The sequence below is a fragment of the Microcebus murinus genome, chromosome 26 (assembly GCF_040939455.1).
Source record: "Microcebus murinus isolate Inina chromosome 26, M.murinus_Inina_mat1.0, whole genome shotgun sequence".
In the NCBI taxonomy this organism is placed as follows: domain Eukaryota; kingdom Metazoa; phylum Chordata; class Mammalia; order Primates; family Cheirogaleidae; genus Microcebus; species Microcebus murinus.
Window position 1 is genome coordinate 750,374 of NC_134129.1, and position 6,262 is coordinate 756,635.

Consider the following 6,262-nt stretch of genomic DNA (forward strand, 5'->3'; position numbering starts at 1 on the left):
AATTATCATTATCAATCTTAGAACATTTTCCTCACCTGAAAAAGAAATTAGATGCCCTTTAGGTATCACCCCCCAAACCCATGCCCACTCTCAGCCCTCACCAACCACTAATGTACTTTGTCTCTATATAGTTGATTATTCTGGATATTCACATAAATGAAATCTTATAACATCTGGTCTTTTGTGACTGGCTTCGTTCACTTAGCATATTTTCAAAGGCCATCCATGTATTAGTACTTTCTTTTTATGGCAGAATAAGATTCCACTGTATAGATGTAACACATTTGGTTTATGCATTCATCAGCTGATGGACATTTGGGTTGTTTCACCTTTTGGCTATTATGAATAATGCTGCTATAAACATCTGTAAGTTTTTGTGTATAGATATATTTTCATTTTTCTGGGGTATATACCTACCTAGGAGTGGAATTTGTATTATTCTTATAGGAGTGTAGGAATGAAAATCAGAAGAAATTTTATGGTCCAACAGTGAAATTATGCTACACTCTCAACAGTATTATGCAAAAATGCTACACTCACGAGTATCATGTGTAGAAAAATATTGGCTTTCTTGTGTGAAGACCATGTAAGTAATACTGGAAAAGGTTACATTAAGGGGAAAAAAAAAAAAGGAAGGCTACAAGCCACTTGAAATGCTTCGAGGCTTCCTACTCCCTACTGTGTCCTATGGGATCTGCCCCCTGCCTTCCCACCTGGCCTCAGCTTGCTCTCCATCAACTGTCAGCGGTTTTTGGAGTGTCTCAGCTTCAGAGAAAGCCTTTACCAATGTCGCTACCTCTGCCTGTTATCATTCTTTGCCCAGTGATTTCACATCTCATCTTAAATGTCACTTCTTCAGAAAAACCTTCTCTGATATCCCAACCTAGGCTAGGGGGTAAGCGTTTCCATCGCAGCCTGTATATTTTCCATCTTAATGTTTTTGGTACTGGTAATTGTTTATTCAGCCAGTCATCAAATATTGAGTCTTTTAACATGCAGGGATACGGGGTGAAAGAAAAACTTGTAAGATCCCTGCCATCTGTGACCTTAATTTTTAGGGAAGGGATCCATGCACAAGTAAACAAATCACTGTCCTGAGACATTTTAGATCAGTGATAATTACCTCAACGGCTCTTCTCTGTGTGGACTGCAAACTGCATGAAGGGCAGGAACTGTTTCTGTCTGGGCGACTTCCGGGTTTGCTAGCGTCTGGCCGCTGACTAAGCTCCACACGTTATTTTTTCACTTATTATTAAAACAGGCACATTAAGGCAGAAATGGGGAAAAAACCCAAATGAGACTACTGCTATACATGGTTGACAACCTGAGGTTCCCTCTCCCCGCTTTTCTTTCGAAACTTTGTTTAAAATACTACCTATTTTAAGCAATTAAAACAATTAAGATGAGCAAAAAAAAAAAAAATACCAGAACACCAAGGAAAACGCATTTCTGTCACTGCACAGGAGTTGAGAACCAGGTTAATAAAACCTCCTCAGAAATCCTCAGACGTGCCGGTTACGCGGACAGAATACCCCTGGCAGGTTCCCGGCCACGACCAGGATAATTTACGGTTTTCAATGACCGCCTTAAACACCCAGAATACTGATCCCCCGCCAAATGACCGATTTCTGAAGCGCTTTAGAATCTCCCGTCACTTTAACACGACGTGGAGCAGTAAAAGCCCGCATAATTCTGTTTATAGGTTAACGGTAACTAGAGAACACATGTAACTTTTTTGTGCCAGGTCAAAAAGAATCTAAGATCTCCACACGATACATCAGCAGCCCCTTCACGATAAAGCCCTCCTGCAAGCCATGGAAACGAGCCGGCTTGGAAAACGCCAGGCAGTGCCACGTTTGGCCGGAACGCGGACCCGGGAGAACCCCTCCCCCACACGCAGCTCCAGAGGCCGCGACGGTCCTCCCCGGCGCGCATGCGCAGCGTACTCTCCGGCAGCCGCACGCCTCTTCCTGCCGGCGGAGGAGGCGTTGACGTCACCGTGAGACCAACGAGGTAACCCTTCCGCCTCGGCCAACGAAAATGAGTCCGCGCACCTTTGGCTTTTCTTAGTCCGCAGAAAATGTCCTCCCTGTTTCCGCCCCAGTGCCAAAGGTCCCCAGCCCAATTTCCAACAGTCCAGATTTTTGGCAGGACTTCTCTGTACATTCGTTGGATCCGAAAGTCGCCGGTGAAGAAAAAGGGGGAGGGGTGAAACTCCAGTTCAGTGTTGTTTACAAGGAGGGAGACCTCTGGGATCGGTCCGCGAGGGCGGAGCCGAGGAAGCCGGCGCTTCTTCCGCCCTTCCCCTCCCTCCCCAGCCTTCCCCGCGAGCGGACGCGGTTGCGCCTCTGTCTCGCTTTTTCTTATTTTTTCCCCCTTTCCCCTTCCTTTTTTTTTTTCCTTTTTCCCCCTTTCCCCCCCTTTCACCATTTCCCCTCGGAGGCGCTTCCCCCGGGCAGGGGCAGAGCCGGTCTCCCCCCCCGCCTCTCCCCGGCCCCCGCCGCCCTATGGCGACTGGGAGCCCCCTCCGCACCCGGGCTCGAGCGGCGGCCTCAGGCCCGGGGGCGCCATGGAACTAATTCGCTGACTGGCCCGCCGGCCGCAGCCGTGCGTCCCGCGCCTGCGCCTGCGCCCCGCGGCCCGGTCCCCTCGCCTCCCTCCTCAGCCGGCCCGGCCCGCGCCCCGCCGCCGCGCGCCGAGGAGCATGCGGTGGTAACGGGTCCCCGGATGACCCCGCGTCACCACTGTGAGGCCTACAGCACTGCCGAGGAGGAGGAGGAGGAGGAGGAAGAGGTGAGGGGGTGGGGCGGGGGGGGCTCGACGTCGTCCCGGCGACCGACGCCCGCGCTCGGTCGTTGTCGCCGCCCGCTGTCGCGCGCTCCCCGCGGGAGACCTCGGTGACGCCCCCTTCGTAGTCCTGTCTGGCCCGGCACTTGCCCGGTTTGCAAACGGCCTAGCTGCGCTCTTTTCGGGCCAGTTTCTCTGTCTGCGAGTAACTTTTCCGTGGAGGCGGCAAATGGCCCACTCTGGTGCACGTCCGCGGCGCCGCCAGCCTGTGTCAGTGCACAAAGAAGGGGACACACCCCCACCCTCGGTCCTGCCCGCTCCTGCGGGGACCGCGGCGGGATAGCTCACTGCAAAGCTGAGTGAATGCCGAGGGATTGGGGGAGCGGCCGGCGCTGCGGGGATCCAGGGGAGGGGAACGTCCCCTAAGGGTGAGGGAGACCGGAGGAGGTGACTTCAGAGTTGCACCCTGAAGGTCAGGTCAAAATACCGGGATTTTGGAAGGAAGGCAGAAGAGCTTCTGCTGAGTTAGGGGTTCCACTGCAGGTCCTTTCGACAGGGCAACAGAATAGTGGAAGGTACGGGAGAGGTGGGATGGATTCAGACTGTGTGAGTCTTTGTCAGGCTGAAATATTTAGATTCCATTCTGTCAGTGGACAGCCACTCCACATTGGAGCCGCAGAGCATGATGTTAAATAACAACACCACTTGATGAGGCTGATTATCTGCCAGGCACTCCGTTAAGTGGCTTGCAATTCATTTAATTCTCCAAAGGATTCCTTGAGGCTGGTAGTAGGAGCCTCATTTTACAGAAGAGGAAAACTGAGATACCACAAGATAAGGTAATTTCCCCCCGTAGGTAATACGGCTAGAATCCCTTGGCCAGAATTCAGTATTGACTTTAGGCTGTGTGGTCTGTGTCCTGAAAATGAGTTTGTTGAAAAGATAGTGGTGGTGTCTGCTTCTAGCTTTTCTTCCAGGTCATTTGTGGCAGGTGAAATAGAAATGGACAAATAGATTAAGAAAGAATTGGACAGGGATTAGATTGGCTAATCTGGGACCTGAGAGATGAGAGATTCTGAGCTCCTGGACTAGGAGAAGTTTCTTAATACTGATGAAAGGCAGATAATAGAATCAGCTTGGATTGAGAAGGAGCGGTAGAGATGATCTGCAGGTCCAGATAAAGAGTTTATGTGGTGCCTGGTTGCTGTGGCTCACACCTGTAATCCTAGCCAAGTTGCAGGAGGATTGCTTGAGCTCAGGAGTTAGAGTCCAGCCTGAGCAAGAGCGAGACCCTGTCTCTACTAAAAATAGAAATTAGCCAAACAACTAAAAATAGAAATAATTAGCTGGGCATGGTGGTGTGTGCCTGTAGTCCCAGCTACCTGGGAGACTGAGGCAGGAGGATTCCTTGAGACCAGGAGTTTGAGGTTGCTGCGAGCGAGGCTGACTCCCGCACTCTAGCCCCCGCAACAAAGTGAGACTGTCTCAAAAAAAAAAAAAAAAAGTATAAGAAAATTTGAACTATCTCCATTTTCTCTGTTACATTTGCCTAGTGTAAACAAAGAATGACTCCCTTTTGATTCTATTGGTATGATGTATTACATTAATTGATTTCTGAATGTTAGAACAACCTTGCATTCCTAGAACAAATCCCACTTGGTTATGGTGTGTAGTACTCTTTTTTTTATGTTGCTGGATTTAATTTGCTAGTATATTTTGTTGAGGAATTTTGCATCTATATTCAGAAGAGATAATAGTCTAGTTTTCTGGTGAAGCCTGTCTGGTATAGGTAGCAGGATAATAACTGGCTTCATACAGTGGGTTGGGAAGGTTTCATCTTGTGTTTTTTGGAAGAATTTGTTAAGAATTCATTTTAATTTTTCAGTAAATGTTTGGTAGAATTAACCAGTGAAGCTATCTGGGCATGGAATGTTCTATGATAGTGGTTTTTAAATTACTAAATCTTTTTTTTTTTTTCTGTTTCTTTTTAAGTCAGCTTTAGTAGTTTGTTTCTAGGAATTGGTCCATGTGATCTAAATTGTCTCGTTTACTTGCATGTAATTGTTCATAAAATTCCTTTATAACTATTCTTCTGTAAGGTGGGCAGTAATGTCCCTTTTTTATTCCTGATTTTAGTAATTTATTCTCTGTTTCTTTTCTTGGTCAGTTTGAGCTAAAGGTTTGCTAAGTTTGATCCTTTCAGAGTACCAACTTTTGGTTTCATTGATTTGTTTTTTTCCAATGGTTTTTGATTCTCTACATCATTAATTTCCATTCTAGTATTATTTGCCTGCTTCTGGTTTGCTTTAGGTACAGTTTCCTTCCCCCCCCCCCATTGTTGTAAGGTAGAAGATCTAGGGGTGGGGAACCTGCAGCCTTGGGGCCACATGTGGCCTTCTGAATCCTTGAGTGTGACCTTTTGACTCAATCCAAATTTTACAGAACAAATCTTTTTCGATAAAGGGATTTGTTCTGTGAAGTTTGGATTCAGATGAGAGGCCACACTAGGGGATCTGGAGGGCCACATGTGGCCCCAAGGCTTGCAGATTCCATGAGATGTTCTTTTTTTAATGTAGGCATTTTCAGATATTAGTTTCCTCTAAGTACTGCTTTTGTTGAATCTCATAAGTTTTAGTATTGTTGTTTGATTTTCATTCATCTCCAAGTATTTTCTAATTTGCCTTGTGAATTCTTTGACCAAATTCCTTTGTTTTAAAAAAGTTGTTACAACATCTAAATATTCAAGTCTTACTAAGGACCTTAATTGTAGGAGATTGGAGAACAGGAATCCTTTGAATCTGGTCTTACTCTTCTTTACATGATTCTACCCTCTATGTCTTTCTCTGTTCTCATCTAAACCTTGTAAAGGAAACTTTGTAAAGGAACAGTATTCAATAGTGACAGCCAGTCATTGGGGTGTGTTGAGAAGGCCTAGTAGATCTAGTTGGGTGTAGCTAATGGCATGAAAGAATTACTTAACTTTGAGGGTTTTTTTTTTTTTTTTTTTTTTTAGACAGAGTCTCACTCTTTGCCCAGGGTGGAGTGCCATGGTGTCAGCCTAGCTCGCAGCAACCTCAAACTCTTGGGCTCAAGTGATCCTGTTGCCTCGGCCTCCCAATAGCTGGGACCACAGGCATGCGCCACCATGCCCGGCCAATTTTCTCTATATGTTTTTAGTTGGCCAATTAATTTCTTTCTATTTTTAGTAGAGATGGGGTCTCTCTCTTGCTCAGGCCGGTTTCGAACTCATGACCTCTAGCCATCCACCCATCTTTGCCTCCCAGAGTGCTAGGATTATAGGCATGAGCCACCGGGCCTGGCCTATATGATACTTTAAAGAGCTATAAAGTATACTGCCTCTAACATTCTTATAATATTTTGTCTATGAATTGCGTAATAAGTACCAACATTTATATATATATATGATGCTGTACTTATCCTATAATTAAATAAACATACTTGATTTTATAGGTAG